General features: G+C 38.6%; 1 long non-coding RNA gene across 1 annotated transcript in view; it reads left to right on the top strand.

Annotated features, from left to right (window-relative positions):
• The window catches only part of LOC113598801 (uncharacterized), a 285,808-nt gene that overhangs the window by 1,591 nt on the left and 262,375 nt on the right, over window positions 1–21,842 (top strand). The gene's annotated exons all lie outside the window — the stretch shown is intronic.

The raw sequence follows: 21,842 nt of genomic DNA, 5'->3' as shown, positions 1-21,842 counted from the left end.
ATACTCTATCTGACTGGGATTATCACATTTTGATTTTCTTGGAATGCTTCAGAGCTTGATGGAAAATGGAAAGCTAGTTTGAACGTTCTTTCCCTTTTCAGGGACTTGGAGTCTTATTACTGTATGGTTTTAGCTTTCCATGATTTGTTTTTTAATGTTGTGGTCTACATGGAACTAAGGAATGCATAATGCTATCATTTCGCTTTCCTGGGGTTTCCGTTATTCCTGTTATTGTTTATAATTTTTAACTTACTCTATTTCCAAAAAATGCATGTGAGGTGGTTTCCAATATGGAATGAATATAATACAGTGCAATTATAAAAAAGACTTTCAAATTCAGATCTGAAGTTAAGTAAATGATGATAAATAGATATAGTGATTATCTAGGGTGAGTAAATTATTGCATCTGAGATTTAAATTTAACTTTGAGCTTCTTGGAAAACAAGGTAGGGGCAATATGATGGATTTTACAGCCTTTCTGAACTGAGAAAAGAAGTATACAAGTTGTTTCTGTAGAAGAGAATCCTTCCTGGACAAAAAATTCTAGTAGAAGAAATGTGTAAGTTTGTATGTTATAGAAATATATGCAGATATGGATACACATTTGTTTTTATATATGTATATAGACATATATGTACAGATATGCAAACATAAACATACATAGTAGTTCTTGTGTGTGTATATATATACATACATACACATTGTAGTAGGTAGACTAATGGCTACCCAAAGATGTCCACATCCTATTTCCTAGAATTTGTGAATATGTTAGATTAGAGGAATTAAGTTGCAGATGGAAATAAGGTTGCTAATATCTGACTTTAGAATAGGGAGATTATCTTGGATTATCTGGGTTGGCCCAGTGTAATCACAAGGGTACTTAAAAGTGGAAGAGAGCAGTAGAAGAGGAGGTCGGAGTAGTGCAATATCAGAAAGTCTCAATCCACTATTGTGGCTTTGAAGATGGAGGAAGAGGACCATGAGCCAAGGGATGTAGGATGTCTCTGAAACTAGAAAAGGCAAGGGGAATGGATTCTCCCTTAGAGCTTCCAGAAAGGAATGTAGCCCTGCTGTGACACCTTGATTTTAGCCCTGTAAGAGCCCTGCCAGTCTTCTGACCTATAAAACTGAAAGGTAATAAATTTTTACTAAGCCATTACATTTTTGGTAATTAGTAATAGCAACAGTAGAAAACTATTATACACATGTGCACTTGTGCACATACATGGAGAGGTACACACACAGAAATGAACACATATACAGAAGAAAAAGAGGAGAGAGAAGAAAGAAAAATCATTGAAGAAATTTTTATAGAGAATTAAGATACTGCAGTCTAGGCACCTTGATTGCAAAAAAATGCAACTTAATTCTCTTTTTTTTAATATATGAAATTTATTGTCAAATTGGTTTCCATATAACACCCAGTGCTCATCCCAAAAGGTGCCCTCCTCAATACCCATCACCCTCCCTCCCCTCCCTCCCACCCCCCCATCAACCCTCAGCTTGTTCTCAGTTTTTAAGAGTCTCTTATGCTTTGGCTCTCTCCCACTCTAACCTCTTTTTTTTTTCCTTCCCCTCCCCCATGGGTTTCTGTTAAGTTTCTCAGGATCCACATATAAGTGAAAACATATGGTATCTGTCTTTCTCTGTATGGCTTATTTCACTTAGCATCACACTCTCCAGTTCCATCCACGTTGCTACAAAGGGCCATATTTCATTGTTTCTCATTGCCACGTAGTGTTCCATTGTGTATAAAAACCACAATTTCTTTATCCATTCATCAGTTGATGGACATTTAGGCTCTTTCCATAATTTGGCTATTGTTGAGAGTGCTGCTATAAACATTGGGATACAAGTGCCCCTATGCAACTTAATTCTCATATAGAAGTACAATCAATTTCTTGACTCCTGGGTATTTAACAGGGTTTTTAGCTTTAGTCCAGACTACAGCAGAATTCTTGATTTTATTTACCTCTTCAAAACTTGTTAACAACAATGATATGCTAACACCACCATCTCCCAGGTACTGAAAGCCTAGAGTTGGGACCATCTCTTACTTATGTCATACCTGTAGAGTGACTTAGGCAATGGTGGGTATATTTACATTCTGAAATTGAATACAAATCAGGGATTGTTCCTCCTGAGAGCTGATTGTTAAACATTTACCAGAATACCACTACTTATCACAGATTTGCCCATCCTAGTAAGTGGCATGACTGTGTACTCAGTTGCCAAAACCTATGGTCATCTTTGGTTCCTCTTTCCCTTTATGTCCATATCTAATCAATCGTCTAGTCTTGCAACCTCTACCTCCAAATGATATGCACTTTTTTTCCATCTCCATGGTTACTGTCCTAGACTAGACTACCAGTACATTTTACCTGGATCATTGCCATGGGCTTGTAATGGACCTCCTGGATTCTACTGTTGTGGAACCATCTTTTAAATGTAGACCATATCAAAATCTTTTAAAATGTAGACCATATCAAAATCACTAAATTCTACATCTGAAATCAATTTTACCATATATGTTAACTACCTAGAATTTAAATAAAAACTTGAAATAAAAAAAAAGTAGATCATATCATGTCACATGACTGCCCTCAGAGTAAAACCCAACCTCCTTAACTTCAGCCTACAATGACTTCCCTTTCTTTGCCTCAACATAACTTTCCAGTTTCATCTTGTCTTCACTTCAGCTCTCTCCCTGTGTTTTGGCCACATCGTTCTTTCCGTTCCTCAATTCACCAAGAATTTCTGTCAATTCTGACAATTTCTGTCAGAATGCCTTTGCCACGGCAGTTCCCTTTGCCATTAATGTCTGTCTCCTTACTCCCATTTCTCTATATGGCTGCCTCCTTCCTCTCATTCAGGACTTAGCTTAAATATCTCCCCCTCAGTGAGACTTTTCCTGACCAATCAACCTAAAGTAGTCTTTAACATTCCTATAATATCACTGTGTGTCATTTCACCTTAGCACCTGTTCCTATCTACTATTTCCTTGTTCATTTGTAGTGCCTGGCACACAGTAGGCTCTTAATAATTGCTTGTTGAAAGAATGAATTAACTTAGAGTGTTTAAAACACTGGCTCAAAATATGTTCCACACCTAGCTTCTTTCCTGTCTCTGGAGCCTAGTGGCAGAGGGTGGTTGGTAAAAACTGTCAAGCCTTCTGAGAAAAGAAAGTGGAAAATGGTTGGAGTGGCAGAAATATAAGTTAGAAGGTCAAGGAACCAAGAGAGCTTGGGTGAGAATATCGCAGCCTTGGTAAATGGTATCTAAGTGTCAGATATCAGGATGCAGTTGGTAATTAAGAAGTTCTGAACTGGAAGCAAAAAAAAAAAAAAAAAAAAAAAAAAAAAAAAGAATGGAGGCAGAAAGATGGGTCAGTCCTGAGTCCAGACAGCCAGGGAGCTAGCATTGGGGCTTAGCTAATCCTTCCCACTTCTATCAGATAGTGCTAGTCTATCCTGAACTCTTTCTGAAGCCCTTCTTTAGCCTTGACTTTGCCCATCTTAAAGCCTAACTCTCATATATCAGATATTACAACCAGATTTCCTCCTAAGAGAAGTTTCAGGAGAGGTAAATACTCCATTGCTAGAGTTCATGTCTCTTCCCTCAATAGAGTGGTAGTTGTGTTCATTCATTGATTTTTACACTTTCTAGGTGTAAATAGGCAAACTTTTTTTTTTCATTGTTACATTAATGATGTTCTCTCAACAGAACTTTCTAAGAATGACTGTTCTTACCCTCCTAGATTCTTATTGTAGAAAGGGCCTTGGTCAATTATTTTAACAGTCCCCTTATTTTACAAACTGCTTATTTGACCTGCTCCAGCTCACAAAGGGAATGGCAGACTCAGGATTAAAATCTGTATTTCCTGACTTCATGACTACTTAATTTGGAGTCAAAATTGGCATTACACTGTCATCTGAAAAGTGAGAAAGAGACAAATAAGTAAGTAAGTTGCCATCAAGATCAGGGACTGATTAAACAATAACAAAACACTCCAGATGTCTTTTGGAGTGGGTGCAGCTTGACTCCTCTCTTCTTACGCTTCTGGTTTGCAAACAGTTATGACTAATGACATTCCGAATGTTGGTCACAGGGCCTGGAAACATCCTGAGAGGATTTGGACCAAGTATAGATTAGGATATACTAAATATAATTTTTGTTACAGCATATTATATTATTTTCTAAATCGGCACTTGTAGTGTCTGGTTACTATGTAAGATTTAACTGGATCCTTCATTAGCCAGATGTCTGTTTCTTGACTACTTCAGGTAAAGAGAACTTGGCTGTACTTTTAATAGAACAGGTTTTGTTAGTATTACATAATCTTTACTCTTAGACTCTGCTATAACCTAACAGTTTTAGTTTATTCTCATTTCTTCAAGAAGAGGAATTGGTTATAGCACACCTGGCTTGTACAGATACGGTGGTCTTGAGGGAGGAAAGACTCAAACCATTCATGTAAAACAACTGAAGTAGAACTCGACTATATGATGGTGGTACCAATATGGTAATGATAATTCTCTTTTCCAAGTTCAACGTCAGAGAGTTTGGTGGAAAGATCCCGTTTCCTCAGCTGCTATCTTCAAGTTTTCCTTTTTAATCTTTGAATTGCTTTTTGATAATCTCTCTCTCTCTCTTTTGAGAGTTAAAGTCTTGCAAATTCTTATTAATTAGGTGGGTTCAGAATATGAGAGTGTTCCATTAAGTCAGAGAATTGCTTTCTGAAGTTGGCAATTTAATAAGATTTTTGAAGTTAAGAAGTTCACTGAATTTCTACCATGCACAAAGCACTCTGTCTTCTAGCAGCTTACACTCCAATCAGTATTCTCCTAGTGTGTTTGGAGCCCGGTTTAATGAATTCAAAGAGAAAGGGCATTTTTTTTTGTTTCCTTTGCCAATTTCCCCAGCTGGACTTGCCTCATAAAAAAGAGGAAATTCCATGATAATGGAAATAAAAAATTGGGCATGTTGCCACATTAGGATGGAGGCCACTTCAGGGTGCCATTTAGATGCTGAATCATTCTTGTGGTTCTTTGAATAGCATCTAAAGTTGAATTATAGCAGATGAGAAAAATCCTCTCAGGATAGGAAGAAGAAAATATGTCTTATACATAACCTTTGGCATATTGAAAATGCAGAATACTTAACTTTTACAACTTTATATCTCTTATAGTTCAAAATAATCTGATATGTAGGTAATTAGGGGAGATAACATAGAGGATAGATTTGCAACTGTAATTTTCTTTGGCTTTAGGTGGTAATAGGTGGAAAATACTCATGAATATTATAAATCAAAGGCAATCAAATACTGGGTAGATGAAGCTGAAGGAAGGAGATAATTATATACTGGTAGAAACCAGTATAGAACTGCTGGGAGTTATTTATTTGCATATTTTTAAAGTAATATGTGTTTTTTTTAAGTTTATTTATTTTGAGATAAAGAAAGAGTGTGCATACGAGTCTGGGAGAGGCAGAGAGAGAGGGAGAGAGACAATCCCAAGCAGGCTCTGCACTTACTGTGCCTAGCCAGACTCAGGGCTCGATCCAACGAACTGTGAGATCATGACGTGAGTCAAGATCAAGAGTCGAATGCTCAACCGCTCAACTGATTGAGCCACCCAGGTGCCCCAATTTATTTGTTTTTTGTATGGTGGCTTTTTCTCTCAAGATCTAAATTTTGGGTGAAGTGTTGTGGTCAGAACTTCATTTCCATCAACAATACTCAATATTTTAGGGTCTCATTAATTTATATAATAAACATTTTTGGTATGCAAATTATATTTCAAGACACTGGATTGGGTATTGTGAATATAAGCGTAGAAGTGTCAATCAGACAAAATCTCTGCCCCCATGGAACTTAGAGTCTAGTGGAGAGGCAGATATTGCACAAGTGATTATGAATGTTATGGGTAGTTTGCAGAAATTCAGAGCGTTGTGGAATCAAATAATCAGGCAACCTTACCTAGTTTGGTAAGACAGAGGTTTATATAAGGAAGTGACATTCAAACTAAGAAAGCAAGGATTAGTGGGAGTTAGCCAAATGAAGTGGGGTGTGTGTTCATGTGTGAGAGAGACACAGAGGGATAATGGTGCTGGGTCAGGAAGGAAGAATGAGTTCCAGAAATTCCAGGCAGGGGAAACTGCATGTATGGGAACCTAGATGTGGCTGGAGTTCTTTGAGGTGGGAAGTGAGGTGGGAGAGATGAGGCTGCAGAGATAAACATGGAACGGATCACTCAGGGTCATGCCAGGGATTCGTGCTTCGGCATGAGGGTAATGGGGAGCCTGGGCGGGGATTTTGATTAGTAAGAATCAGCTGGAAAGGGTGGAAATGAGAGCATCAGTCAATGGCCTGTTGTAGAAATGTAGGTATTTGGGCATTCTGGACTCCTCCTCCTAGCTTAGTTATTAAGTCTTACTTAAGTTATTAAGAAACATCCTTTACGATGTTTCCATCATTTGCCCTCTCCTTTTTCATTTCTAATATGCTTGTGAAAAACAACTTTCTTCCCCAGGTCTTTACCATCTACAATCTGCTTACAAACCACAGGGAAAGAAATTTTCCAAAACACCGAAGACGTATGTATGTCTTCCTCTTTAAAAAAAAATGCAGATGCCTGTCTGATGAACCCCAAATGTCCCAGGTGCTTGCTTCCAGCTTCTTTTTACTCCCAACACTTTTGCCCTCAGGTGGGTTGCTTGGCCTCGTTAGTCCTCCTGGTGTTCCCGCACTGCTTCCGTTGGACTTTCTGTGCTTCCACTGCCTGTAGGGACTTTCTTCCTCTTCTCACTTTACTGGATGTCATCTGATCTCAATAAAGCCCCAGTTCCTCTGTGAAGTCCCAGATTTCATCTTCCTTCTTAATTACTCATTCCAGGAAACCCCACGCCACCAGTTGTCTTCACTACCACCACCACCTTTAATTGTTACTCATTGTTTCAAGTATGTTTCTTGGCTCAATAGTTGTTGTTATGGACTAAAAGAAGAGTTGTGTACCCCCAGATTCATGTGTTGAAACCTCACCCTGCAATATGATGGCATTAGGAGATGTGACTTTTGGGAGGTGATTAGGATTAGATGAGGTCACAGGGCAGAGCCCTCGTGTATGGACTAGTGCCCTTATGAAGAGTAAAGGGAGAACTTGCTGTGCTCAGCTGTGCGAAGGACAAATCTGCATCTACAACCTCAAAACCATTCTCACCAGAGCTTGACCATCCTTGCACCCTGGTCTTGAACTCCCGGTCTCTAGAACTGTGAGAAATAAATTCTAAAGTTTGTAAGCCACTTAGCCTATGGTAATTTGTTATAGCAGTCCTAATTAGGACAATTGGATTATTTCTACTACAAACACAAAATATACAATAAATGATGAGGAATAGTGCTTTTACCAAAGGTAATACTTCTGTCAGCACTTTAGGATAATAAAAAATATCATTTAAATATATTTATGGCTTTGAAACTATTATTTTAGGTTAAAATGGACTTTTTTCTAAAATATGATTTCACTTTAAAATGAATTATATACCTAATTAAATGCATTTTCTTTGAGGAGTAAGTCACTTTTTAAGAAAAAATGATGAATATATTATGTATATTGCTTTAGTACAGATGAATAAATTCTTTTCATATTTTGGAAAGAAGAGTCTGTGATTAATGAAGATATATTATGGAAATATTTGTAAATATCTTCTGTTTATAAATGAATTAAGTCCTTCTTCCCTTCAGAATAAATATTATTATTGCACAACAGAAAGAATATTCTATGCTAAGATGTTCCTTACTGCTCTTCCTATACTGTGTTGAACTTAGACAGTAATGTGCTATATCAAATCAGAGTCTGATTATTTTGATTAAAAATGACTTTCTGAGCTACCATTTGTTTCTTCATTGAAGTACAGCAAGGTTACTATGTGACTTCGTTATTTTGTAGCTCCTCAAGACATAAATAGAACTATATTCAACTAGTTATAAGCAGGTTTATATTATCTGGCTCAAAATGCAAAAACAAGGTTTGAAAAATTTACTCATTCATTACTTCAACAAATATCTTTTGTGATTACAGAGTGTCACATACTGTATTAATTCCCGGAAAATCCCCAACCTTAATGAGGTCTGTTTAGAAAGAAATTAAGGAAAGACAATCAGCCATTACAGCACACAACATACACTTATGACAGGTAGAGACAGAAGAGCTCTAATATGCTCTAGAGTACACTGAGTCCAGGCCATGTCTGATATTTTTGCTGCACTTGCTGCATAACGAGTTGGCTATAAGGCAGTTTTGCTGCAGAAGATAAAAATCACAAAAAATAAAAGGGGAATATTCATTAAAAAGGACATAATGAAACATGAAAAATGAATAACAATTAAAAAGACTGTGAAATACAAAATATTTGACACTTAAAATGTGTGTAGATTCATGGCAGTGCTGTGCAAATAACTGATTTTATTTTGTGGATTCTTCCTATGCACTTGTCTTCAATGTCTTTCATTCATAATATACACTTTTTTTTTTTTACTTTGTCTCCTTGTTCAGCATCTCACTTTTTCTTTTTTTGCTAAAATTTCTTCCTTCATTAAAAGAGATATCAGTGGGGTGCCTGGGTGGCTCCATTGGTTAAGTCTCCTACTTCAGCTAAGGTCATGATATTATGGTTCGTGGGTTCCAGCCCCGCATCGGGCTCTGTGCTAACAGCTCAGATCCTGGAGCCTGCTTCGGATTCTGTGTGTCCCTCTCTCTCTGCCCCTCCCCGACTCTTGCTCTGTCTGTCTCTCAAGAATAAGTAAATGTTAAAAAAATAAAATAAAAGAGGTATCAGTTTCCAAATACTAGGATGCATGTTTGTAACTCAACCTTATATTGTATTGTGAAAGCCTTCTACACTCTTCTTGGCATATTGTCACATATCCCTTGATAGATACTCCAAAGTTCTTTGGAAAATGTGGGTTCAAAACTCTGTCCCACTGTATAGACTATTATGAGGGCTAAGATTTAATAATATAAAAATGGGAGTACTGCATCAATGGAGAAATGAAACCAAACTGTCAACCAGTTATTTTTTTTGTCTTTTATGGCAAAATTGCCTTACAGTAATTAGTTCTACAACAAAAACGCTTATGGTGGAAATGCGTGCCACAAAGATGCTCCAGGTAGTGAAACTACCTGGAACCAGCCTGGGCATTAGGGAAGACTTTTAGAAGAAGGTGAACACAATGAGGTATTATTCAAAGGGGACAGCAGGTGCTAAGGTCCTATGGTGAGAGAACAGTCTTGGAATCAGGGGCGAGGAGGTGGGGGCCAGGTTCAGAAGGAGTACATGTTCCAAGGGTGTTCTGTACAGAGCCATGTTGGAGAAGTTTGGACCTTTGAGGAGAAGGTCTTCCCTTACCCAGTGAAGCTTTTTTTTTTTTTTTTTTGTAAATTTAAGAGAGATTTTTAAAGAGGAAGTTACCTTCAAGTTAACCAGCCAAGATTTTTATAATACAGAGTTTGTTTATTCTTTACATAAGCAGGGCTAAAGATTTTGTCCTTTTTCCAGTCTCCTAGAGATTTTTTTTAAAGCACATGGGTATGAGCTACAATTAGAGGGAAAGAGGTACTGATCCCAGTTGCTGGAAAGCAGTACTTCTGCAGCAAGACTTTATCCTCTGGCAGGAGGATGTCTATGTCTAGAATGGAGCTGTAGAAGAATTGTTTATATGGGGCTCAGAATTATTTTAACAAGACAAGAAATGTGATGTGTTGAGGGAATGGGAACTAATATGTGTTATGCCTGACGACTCTGAAATCTTGTTAGCTGCTTTGACAAAGTATTTTCTTTTCTTTTTTTTAAATATAATTTATTGTCAAATTGGTTTCCATACAACACCCAGTGCTCATCCCAACAGGTGCCCTCCTCAGTGCCCATCACCCACTTTCCCCTCTCCCCTACCCCTATCAACCCTCAGTTTGTTCTCAGGATTTAAGAGTCTCTTATGGTTTGCCTCCATGCCTCTCTGTAACTTTTTTCCCCCTTCCCCTCCCCATGGTCTTCTGTTAAGTTTCTCAGGATCCACATAAGAGTGAAAAGATATGGTAGCTGTCTTTCTCTGCCAGACTTATTTCACTTAACATAATACCCTCCAGTTCCATCCACGTTGCTACAAATGGTCAGATTTCATTCTTTCTCATTCCATTGTATATATACACCACATCTTCCTTATCTGTTCTTCAGTTGATGGACATTTAGGCTCTTTCCATAATTTGGCTATCGTTGAACGTGCTGGTATAAACTTTGGGGTACATGTGCCCCTATGCATCAGCACTCCTGTATCCCTTGGGTAAATTCCTAGCAGTGCTATTGCTGGGTCACAGGGTAGATCTATTTTTAATTTTTTGAGGAACCTCCACACTGTTTTCCAGAGTGGCTGTACCAGTTTGCTTCCCACCAACAGTGCAAGAGGGTTCCCGTTTCTCCACATCCTCTCCAGCATCTATAGTCTCCTCATTTGTTCATTTTAGCCACTGTGACTGGCGTGAGGTGATATCTCAGTGTGGTTTTGATTTTTATTTCCCTGATGAGGAGCGACGTTGAACATCTTTTCATGTGCCTGTTGGCCATCTGGATGTCTTCTTTAGAGAAGTGTCTATTCATGTCTTCTGCCCATTTCTTCACTGGATTATTTGTTTTTTGGGCATGGAGTTTGGTGAGTTCTTTATAGATTTTGGATACTAGCCCATTGTCTGATATGTCATTTGCAAATATCTTTTCCCATTCCGTTGGTTGCCTTTTAGTTTTGTTGGTTGTTTCCTTTGCAGTGCAGAAGCTTTTTATCTTGATGAGGTCCCAATAGTTCATGTTTGCTTTTAATTCTCTTGCCTTTGAAGATGTGTCCAGTAAAAAATTGCTGCGGCTGAAGTCAAAGAGGGAAAAAACCGCTTTCTCCTTTAGGGTTTTGATAGTTTCCTGTCTCACATTCAGGCCCTTCCATCCATTTTGAGTTTATTTTTGTGAATGGTATAAGAAAGTGGTCTAGTTTCATTCTTCTGCATGTTGCTGTCCAGTTCTCCCAGCACCATTTGTTCAAGAGACTGTCTTTTTTCCATTGGATATTCTTTCCTGCTTTGTCAAATATTAGTTGGCCATACATTTGTGGGTCCATTTCTGGGGTCTCTATTCTATTCTGTTGGTCTGTGTGTCTGTTTTTGTGCCAATACCATGCTGTCTTGATGATGACAGCTTTGTAGTAGAGGCTAAAGTCTGGGATTGTGATGCCTCCCACTTTGGTCTTCTTCTTTAATATTACTTTGGCTATTCGGGTTTTTTTTTGTGATTCCATACTAATTTTAGGATTGTTTGTTCTAGCTTTGAGAAGAATGCTGGTGCAATTTTGATTGGGATTGCATTGAATGTGTAGATAGCTTTGGGTAGTATTGACATTTTAACAATATTTATTCTTACAATCCATGAGCATGGAATGTTCTTCCATTTCTTTGTATCTTCTTCAATTTCCTTCATAAGCTTTCTGTAGTTTTCAGCGTGCAGATCTTTTACATCTTTGGTTAGGTTTGTTGCTAGGTGTTTTATGGTTCTTGGTGCAATAGTGAATGGGATCGGTTCCTTTATTTCTCTTTCTGTTGCTTCATTATTGGTGTATAAAAATGCAACTTATTTCTGTACATTGATTTTGTACCTTGTGACTTTGCTGAATTCATGTATCAGTTCTAGCAGACTTTTGGTGGAGTCTGTTGGGTTTTCTATGTAGATATCATGTCATCTGCTAAAAGCGAAAGTTTGACTTCATCTTTGCCAGTTTTGATGCCTTTGATTTCCTTTTGTGGTCTGATTGCTGATGCTAGGATTTCCAACACTGTGTTAAACAATAGTGGTGAGAGTGGGCATCCCTGTCATGTTCCTGATCTCAGGGGGAAAGCTCTCAGTTTTCCCCATTGAGGATGATGTGAGCTGTGGGCTTTTCATAAATGGCTTTTATGATGTTTAAGTGTGTTCCTTCTATCCCGACTTTCTCGAGGGTTTTTATGAAGAAAGGATGCTGAATTTTGTCAAATGCGTTTTCTGCATTGATTGACAAGGATCATATGGTTCTTATCTTTTCTTTTATTGATGTGATGTATCATGTTGATTGATTTGCGAATGTTGAACCAGCCCTGCACCCCAGGAATGAATCCCCCTTGATCATGGTGAATAATTCTTTTTATATGCTGTTGAATTTGATTTGCTAGTATCTTACTGAGAATTTTTACATCCATATTCATCAGGGATAAAAGCATTTCCAAGTCCGTTTTTAGTAATCATGATCATAGTTGGGTATTTTCCCTAACATTTTTCATGATTAGGGACTCTAATCCCTTACAATTATGAGCAGAGACAGAGGAAAATAAAGAAGAATCGGAACTGCCCCCAGGAAGCTTTGCCTTATTTCTCATCCCATATCATCTTTGCCAAAATTTGAAGAACACTGGCTTGATTTGAGGAGCTCTTTAACTGGTTCCAAAGGGCCATTGAGTCCAATTCATACAAATTGGAGAGATGGAGTAACTGAGACAAGTTCCAAAGTTCCTTCTAGGGATTTAGAATATAGAATGCTTATTTTAGGAAAAAAAATTCTGCCAAGTTTTCATTTTTCTTCCTTCTTCCTTAATGTTGATGTAGATTTAAGGTTTGGCTTTTCAATGTATATTTGAAGTGACCGTCTGTATGGAATAGCATCCAGTAGAATAAAAAAGTATTTCCAGATGCTATTTTTTTTTTGTAACCAAATGTTAGACTTGGAAGAAACAGAGGGGTTTTGCTACCTGACATTGCAGCTCCCCTGAATGACTACCTGCGCCTGCCACTGCAGCAGACAAAGCAGATAGCAGGTGGCCCCATCCCCACAGCTTTTTTTCTCTTCAGTGTCCATCTCAGAGACTCCTGAGCCTTAGGGAGTCAGTGTCTTTCTGAGTTTTGGGTGGTCTTCATGTCTTCCTCCTTCACTATTACAAGAAACTACCTTCATGAATGTGAAGGTGTCTGGTGAGAGCTGCACAGGTTGACTGTACGTAAGGTAACAGATTTTACTTCACAACCTTCTGGACTTCCAGAAGCACTATCCCTAAGGGCCATGCAGAGTTGAAATTGAGGCAGCACTTTGTAGGGTGTGTTCCCCAAACACCTGGAAGTCTTTGGCCTGGGACGTTATTAGTCCTTGACCAAAATTTCCTTGCTCTGTCCTTTACTATGAGATTGTATCTTTTATACTTTCTTTGATACAAAGATGGTAATAGAAAATGGTAGAAATTTGTATTTTTAAGTTGAATTTTAGAGAAACAAAGAGTTGGCAATTATTTGGGTCAGTATTAAAAAAACCTATCAAGAACTATGAAGGGTCTGAAGTTTTACTATACTTGCAAGCTAAAAAGTTAATATATTACAGTTTCATGGATCCTGACAGAAGATAAGTGACTCCTGAGTTAGAGACAAAAGACTTATTTTCATGGCACAATGAACAGCATGGGCATCAGCATATTTGCATCTGTTCCCTGAGTCCTAAGGGTAGTACAAAGAGGGCCAGATGGCACTAGCACGTGCACTGTGAGTAGCATGAGAAAAGAGGAGACTTGAGTTTATGGAACTTGAATCTTTTATAATGGACAATAAGCATGCCTGCCCTTTGGTCAGGAGAGAGATGATGCCATCTCCACCCTGCAAAGCTATTTGCTATCTATCATTCTTGAAGAGTCTGAAACAAGAGTCAGTAAGTGTCACATACAGAAGAACAAAGAACCATGACATTTTTTTTTCTCAACAAAAAATAATTTTTCTAGTTGGCCAAATCTGTAAGTCTGAAAACTACTGAACTAGATGTAATTCCAGAGAATAAGGAGAAAGGGCGGGGGGGGGGGGAAGAAAAAAGAGAGAGGACAGTCATTTTGTGCAAGTGTGTGGAGGTGACAAAAATTCTTCCTGAGGTTCTTTATCTGACTACGAATTGTAGGTAATTAACCAGCTCTTAAAGTTAGTTTTATATTCTGTGTGCTATTAGTAGGAATAATGGCTTTAATTATTTTTCAACAATTAACTTATAGCCATAATGATTCTAAAGTGTAGCCTGTAATAATGTAAACATTTTGGATCATGTGATATCTATTAAATAAGTGGATTTTGAATTCAAATTGATAATATTAACATTAGCAGTTTTTGAAAAGGTATGATAATTTTACATTTTTGTGAAGAGTTCATTGAAATTTTCAAAACAGTTTAAAAATTACTGTTGAAGAGGTAATGTGAATCTTGGGGAGAAAAAATGGGACCACTTACTATAAGCATCTTACATGAAGTCGTCCTCAATGTAACTACTCTGATTTTTTAATATTAAGATTTTAGTTTGGTTAGGATTGAATCCAGTCAGAAATAGTGGTGTGTTTCCAAAGAATACATGCTAAGGAAGGTTATGGGTACTGACTAGATGTTAGACCTACTTGCTTGAAGAAAGAGGAAAGAAACTTCTGTAGAAGCTAGAAAAAAAAAGACCTTAGGCTTTGTGGAAGGAATTATTTAAAGAAAATAGATTTCCAGGAAGCATTTTCATCAAAGGTACTAGAATATACATTCTGAAGCTTTATGTGACTTTTGAGTACATGACTAATCTGCTGAGATTTGGGGAATTCTCTCTCTCTCTCTCTTTTTTTTTTTTGTTCGTTTTTGAGAGGGAGATGGTGTGACTGGTGGAGGGGCAGAGAGAGAGGGGACAGAAGATCTGAAGTGAGCTCTAGGCTGACAGCAGTGAGCTTGATGCGGGGCTTGAACTCGTTAACTGTGAGGTTGTGACCCGAGCTGAAGTGGGACACTTAATCCACTGAGTCACCCAGATGCCCGGAGATTTGGGGATTTATAAATCACTTTGGTAAGTGTGTAGAAAATAGATTTTCAGTAATAAAATTTCAAAAAGTCCTTATGACAGAGGATTCATAAAATCCCTCTAATATGCCAAGTAATGGATAAGAGACATAAACATAAGTAACACATTTTCCATTCTTTTGGGAGTAATTACCATGAACTGCAAACCAGAACAATAATGGTTAAATGAAAGAAGTGGTTTAAGGAGAAAGATGGAAAAGAAAGAAAAACAAAACAAAACTGTGCTGATTTTCTAAAGGGAATGATTCTGCCTGATGGTTGATTGCCAAACCATATGATTCTAGAGCATCTTTTTATCAAATGGAGAAGCTACACACTGCCATTTACTGTTAATCACAGCAGTACATGAAGGGGCTTTCCTTTTAAGAAATGCAAGAAACATTGACTTGAAAACATTGATAAGACTTGTGGCATCATGGCTAGTGGGGCAAAAGATGGGGAAGGAAAAGTTAAACAGATTAAAGAATGAGACAATAAGATTCTGGTTTTTTTCTAACACCAAAGTATGTTTGTGAGAAAGTGGTAATTACATTCCTAGTAGATTTTTGAAAGTGAGGACACTATATGCATGTAGCCTAACTGCTATTCCCTTAATGGGAAACCTGGTGGCTTGCTCTGTGGTGCCAGTGAAATGAACTTCTATGGGGAAGGGGTGGGTAGGAGAAGAGGCAGCATGCTTTATGTCTGCCTGCCTACTATGGCTCGGCCTCAGCAGACTGGGACCAGGCCTGGGCTGGTGGAAAGTCTCTGAGCACAATAGTTTTGGCCCTACTGTCCAGTGTCTATGGGGCATAGGTGTTTGGGTGTGTAAGTTTAAAGTCTTTTCTCTTTCCTTATTCTAGTGCCCAAAAAGGAGGTAGAGTGGAATTCTCAGTGAAATACCATAGTGCTTTTGGTGGGAGGAATAAGGGATCATCAGGAAAACCTTTCTATAGAAACTTTCTGATGAGGTGCATGCTCTCATTCTATTCCCTCCAATAATGTTGGTGGGTAAATACCAGACTTTATGGTGTCTTCAGTTTAAGGGATAACCCAACTTCTGTAATTCCTAATCAGCATCAGGATGAGACCAATGGGAAATGGAATTGGTTGTATACACTGGCTCAGCATGCTAGCTGAGCTCTTTGCTTCAGGATGGCTCTCTTTTCTGGGTCTCTGTTGGCTTACTCTAGCAAAAGTGGAGATGAACTAGAATTACAAGGCCAGCATTTGAAAGTGCAGGCTGCTTGCCTGCTGTCTGAGCCTCGTGCTGAAGGGGAAATGATGCCCTGGAGGCACAGGAGGAGTTTCTCCTGGAATTGTGCAAATCACTGAGTAATGACCAGTATCTAATGCAGACTTCAGTCTGTTCTCCAGAACATGGTAAGCACCCTGTAAATATCTGATGACTGGATGAATGAATGATGTCTCTTTCACTGAGGGACTGTGTGCTGTAGTACATGCTTGGTCAAAGATTTGGGGATGTGGGCTTCAGATCAAATTTTTGTCCATTAGAGATATAATAGACAGCTATCTAGTCCTAGAAAACCCATAACATATCTATGAGTGTATCTCTAAAACCTGGTTTTATGAGCCGTCAGGTAACTCTCAGAAATATAACATTCCAGGCCAAGTCAGTCTCCAGCCCCATTTCATATATTAATTTATTTCAGGATGGTCATGATGATTTCTAATTTGACCTAAGTCTCCTTAAGCCTTTGTAGATGCCAATAGGGGAAGCAAAACTGATTTTTACCATTGTATTTTTATCTGATATTCTTGAGACATTTAGAACTGATCAGGTCTAGGATGAGAAGACATGATCTGTATTTACTGGGTACCTACTGGATACCTGGCACTAGGAAAGATTATGAGAAACCAGGAGGACAACTTTATGATCTCTACCTTCAAGAGTTCCCAGTCTGGTGGAGGAAACAAGTAGGGCAACAACTAATATGTGTGTTTAATTAAAAATTTTCCTCAAAGATGCCCAATTTTAGGCATTATGACATAAAACAGCTGGACTGTGAATACCCCAAGGCATTGATTGCTAGTATATTTCCAGTACCCAGTATAGTACCTGGCATATCGTAGAAGCTCAATAAAAGATTGTTGAATGAGTGAAGGAAGGAGTTATAGGGTGCAAGCTTAATAGGACTATGCCATAATAAAGAAAATGTAACACATGGGAAGAAAACCAGAATAAAGACTCAGTAACTAGTGATACTGAGCAAGGTTATAAGACACAATTTTGTCACAAAAATCAAACATTTAAATAAATTACTTCAGTTATCCAAAATAAGTTAAAGATCTCACACACTGTGATGACACAGCCCCAGTTTTTTTATCCTGTGGCAAATATGTAACTGAAATTAATGTACGAAATATATCATTTTTTAAAAAAGAAACCTTTCATATTCTTCTCTTGAGGAATAATATTACTTTCAAGTTTATTTGATATTTGTAATATCTGAATTTACTTTTGGGGAGTTAAGTTTTTTGGAAGTGTGAGAGAAACAGGAGAAATCGCTCTTACAAAAGACACAGTCTTGTGTATTAATTTAGGAAGTTGTATTTTAAATAAGTGGTTAGATACAGTGCTGATGCATAGGGGCACTTGTACCCCAGTGTTTATAGCAGCACTTTCAACAACAGCCAAATTATGGAAAGAGCCCAAATGTCCATCAACTGATGAATGGATAAAGAAATCGTGGTTTATATACACAATGGAATATACTATGTGGCAATGAGAAAGAATGAAATACGGCCTTTTGTAGCAATGTGGATGGAACTGGAGAGTGTTATGCTAAGTGAAATAAGTCATATAGAGAGGAACAGATAAACCAAGTGTTTTCACTCTTATGTGGATCCTGAGAAATTTACCAGAGAACCATGGGGGAGGGGAAAAAGTTAAGCGAGGGAGGGAGCCAAACCATAAGAGACTCTTAAAAACTGAGAACAAACTGAGGGTTGATGGGGTGTGGGAGGGAGGGGGGTGATGGGCATTGAGGAGGGCACCTATTGGGATGAGCACTGGGTGTTGTATGGAAACCAATTTGACAATTTCGTATTAAAAAAATAAGTGCTTAGAACATCCATCATTTTCAGCAGCAGCTAAACATGAAAATTGCTTTCTGTAGCACAAGGAATACTTTCCACTTAAAATACGGAGCAATACATTTTTCTTCAAAAGCATTTTTCTTGGTTACAGGTCTGGTTTCTTTTTCCTTAGGTTCTAGGATTTTCTGACAGCCCAGTGATAAAGGTTATTTCCCCCCAGAAACTCGCATAAACTTGGAATAGAAAGATTGGCTTTTTGACCAAATGTTCTCAGGAAAACCAATTGGTAGAAAAGCATACTGACCCTTCTATATGTTGCTTTCAAACTTTCTTACCTTAAAATGTCTCTGAAACAATCATTTCATGGCATAGCTTCTAGGTTCATCTGCTTAGGGAGCTACCGGTGCCAGAAAAAGTAGTTTTGCTTTTAAAAATCAAATGTGCATTAGTGTGGGCCAAATGTACTGGCAAGAAGTGTTTTCAAGGACAGTGTAGTGGTTTCTGGGGTGGAACTAAGGGATGAGGACCGGTGCATTCTGTCAGATAACAATTGATAACATTGGCAACATTAAAATTTGCAGAACACTGATCAGAAATCATCAAATAATCCATTAGAAGAAAATGGGGAGATGGCTACTTTTATGGACGGTGATGAACAATGCAAGAGAAAAGAATTTGTCCAATTTTGTTTTTAAATCTGGATTTGAATTTCATTGGGAAAATGCTGGCTGGGAGTTCGTGCCTTTGGTAAGGGTGGGGCATCCTGAAAAGTTAGAGGTGCATCTATTCACTTGCTCACTTTGCAGATAATACCTGTGAAGTATAAAATGAAAACTATATGAGTTTAAAATGTTAGTTAAAAGTAATTACTGTTATATTAAAAGCTTCAGTGACCTGGAGCTCTATCATTGAGTCGTACACTTCCAAGCAAGAAGTGATTTTTAGAATGGAAGTCCTAAAAGGGTAAAACTAGGTAATGTTAAAGGCATTAGGGAACTCTGCTTGATTCATTTATCTATTCCCTTAGACATTTGTCAATCTGACAAGTATTTATGATGCCTACTATGTGTCAAGTACAATTCTTAGCCCTGGAGAAAGAGTGGTGAGCAAAGAGACAGGCTTATGTTCTTGTTTTTTGTTTTGTTTTGACACAAGTAAACAAAAAGTATATATGCTTGCATGCATAGTGAAAGAAAAAGAAAACTAGTAAAGGGAATACAAAGTGCCAGGGGAGGGTAGGTCTGACAAGTAGATTTGTTTATGATTAGGTATACAGAGAAGGAAGGGGAGCAGTTATGGAAGAGAAGAATCCATTGGCTGTTAGAAATTGCTTTTTATGAAATGGGGAACCTGGGGAAAGAGGAGGATAGCAGAAGGATCTGGGGAAGTGTTAGTGGGAAGTCAAAAGTTCCTTCTGGGTATGTTGGAAATGCCTATTAGATATTCAAGTGAAGATACTGAGTTGGCCGTTGGATAGCAAACCTGGAGCTCAGGGAGAAGTCTGGGAGTCAGGGTTCCATATGTCAGTTTGGGAGTCATGAGAATATTCATGGTATTTGAAATTCCAGGACTGGTTAAAATAATATAGGAGGTGAGAGGTATGAGTATGAATGGAAGAGAAGCATGAGGGTTGAACCCAGGGGCACTCCAACATTGGAAGGTCAAGCAGGGAAGGAACAACCAGCAACAGAAACTGAGAAGGCATTGCCAGTGTGGTGGGAAGAGATCCCAGAGTGTGTGGGGTCCTAAAAGCCAAGTGGTTAAAGAAGCCATGAGAGACCATTGATGACAAGTGTTGCTAAGAGCAAATGGAGTTAAGAGAAGTAAAATTTGTTTAAAATGGAAGACACACAAAATAAATCAGGAAGGAAGAACACGTGATAAAGGCGAGGGAGAGAAATATAAGTATAGTAACTGGCTATTTAGTCTCTGCCTATCTCTCATGCAGCTTCCTTTTGGAACATTATCTATCACGATTTAAATCGTAAAATGAGGCATTTACCTCTATGAATCCCCAAGGAAACCTTGCTTTGTAGTACAAGAGGCAGTTATATCCAAAGTAGCTAGAGACTGCAGTCCTATGCCATTTGATATAAATTAATATCCTCTCATTCCACCTTTCCCAACATCTAATCACACAGCAGGCAGGTGCAGTACATTATTTCATTGCAATACATGTCAGTACACACCACATCTGTCCACTTCTGATGTCCTCCTCTCAGCTGGCATCCTCCCTTGCCTGGACTACTACAACTACTTCTGTGTTTATTCATTGGAGAGTCGGCCACCAAGATGAGATTCCGTGTACAAGAGATTTATTGGGAGAAACACCTGTGAGGGATAAACGGGAAGCAAGCAGAAGTAGGCAGAAATAGCCTTCCGACTGCCTGAAAAAAAGAGGGAAGGCAGAACATTCTTTAGGCAATGGAGCAGTTTAAAAAAAAGTTCCAACCAGGATGGTATGGAGTCCTTAGTCAAAGTTGCCCATTAGTGGGGTCCTACATCCTATAGGAATGGGCTAGCACACTGTGCCCAGGCATGAGCAGGGATTGACTAGGGCTTGGGGGAGAGTGGCAGAGGGGAATAGGGGTTTGAATTCAGCTCAGTTATGATGATGGGACCGCAATGAAAGCCACAGCTGAGGCTGTCAGTCAACAAAGCTCCTCATAGCCAGTTCTTTTAAAGGGAATTTTAGCTTAATATGGTTGGAATCATTAAATTTTAGTAACTTAGAGAAGGGGTCCCACAGAGCTTAAATTCAAAGTCCCTGGAGAGGTACCAGCTGGATGGTGCTAGTATCTCTGAGGCTGGTTTTGGGAATGCTGGAAAAGTTGTACACTCAATGCAGGTGCTATTGCAGGAAGGTAAAGAAGCATTGCTCGGAGGAACTGCCATCCACAGGAGGTCTTCAGGAAGTGGATGGCAAAGAACAAGTCTCTTCCTTCTCCTCCAGCTTTGTATCTCCTTTATAGCCTCTCTTTGGGGAGCTGACCAGGGAAGGAGGCAACAAAGCAGAAACAGGGTTTGTAGAGTCCCAAATGCAGCATCACAGGGCAGAGTAAAGAAGGGTGGGTTTGGGGCCAAGGGACAATAACTTAATACCTTAATATTGGCGCATCACGTGAACTGCTTTCCATTGTTTTTGTACTCCTATGTTTTGTTTCACCCTTTATGGTGGATCTACATGGATCCCTGGCCCCTGCTGATATATGAGTAGCCTTGGGTCATCTTTCCAGATCCAGGCAGAATGAAATAAAATAGCACATCAGAGATGTTTCTGCTCTGGAGACTATTCTGTTTCTAGTTCCCTCAAGACTAGAACCAGAATGCTTTCTCACAGAGAGAAATGCCCCCTTCTCCTATCTTTTGCATCTTGATTTCTGCTAGTGAGTCCTGTTAACTGAGGCTTAACAACCAGTTCAGTATCCGCATCCTTTACAAAGGAACCTCCCTAAGCTGTTCTGGTCACCACAAGTTTTTCCAGTTTACTTTCAAGTAAGCACTAAGGTGTTCATTAAATGTTGCTTGAACTAACAAAATTGGCTCAGCAACCCTGGACAACCAGGAATGTGTGTGTAGAGAGGTCTTTTATTATAGAAGTGTACAGATCCCTTTAAAGTCTTCCTCTTAAAGACCACATATTAAAATTTTTAGAATTTGCAGGCCAAAAGGCAATCAAGGATCTTATGTAGGTACTTACGTTAGGGTTGCCAAATAAATTTTTAAAAAATTTTAATTTAAATTCTAGTTATTTAACATACAGTGCAATATTGGTTTCAGGAGTAGAATTTAGTGATTCATCATTTATATACAACACCCAGGGCTCATCCCAACAAGTGTCCTCCTTAATACCCATCACCCATCTAGCCCATCCCTCACCCACCTCC

Source organism: Acinonyx jubatus, chromosome B2 (assembly GCF_027475565.1).
Source record: "Acinonyx jubatus isolate Ajub_Pintada_27869175 chromosome B2, VMU_Ajub_asm_v1.0, whole genome shotgun sequence".
Taxonomy (NCBI): Eukaryota; Metazoa; Chordata; class Mammalia; order Carnivora; family Felidae; genus Acinonyx; species Acinonyx jubatus.
Note: the sequence above shows the minus strand (reverse complement) of the source record. Positions and strands in the feature narration are given on the sequence as shown.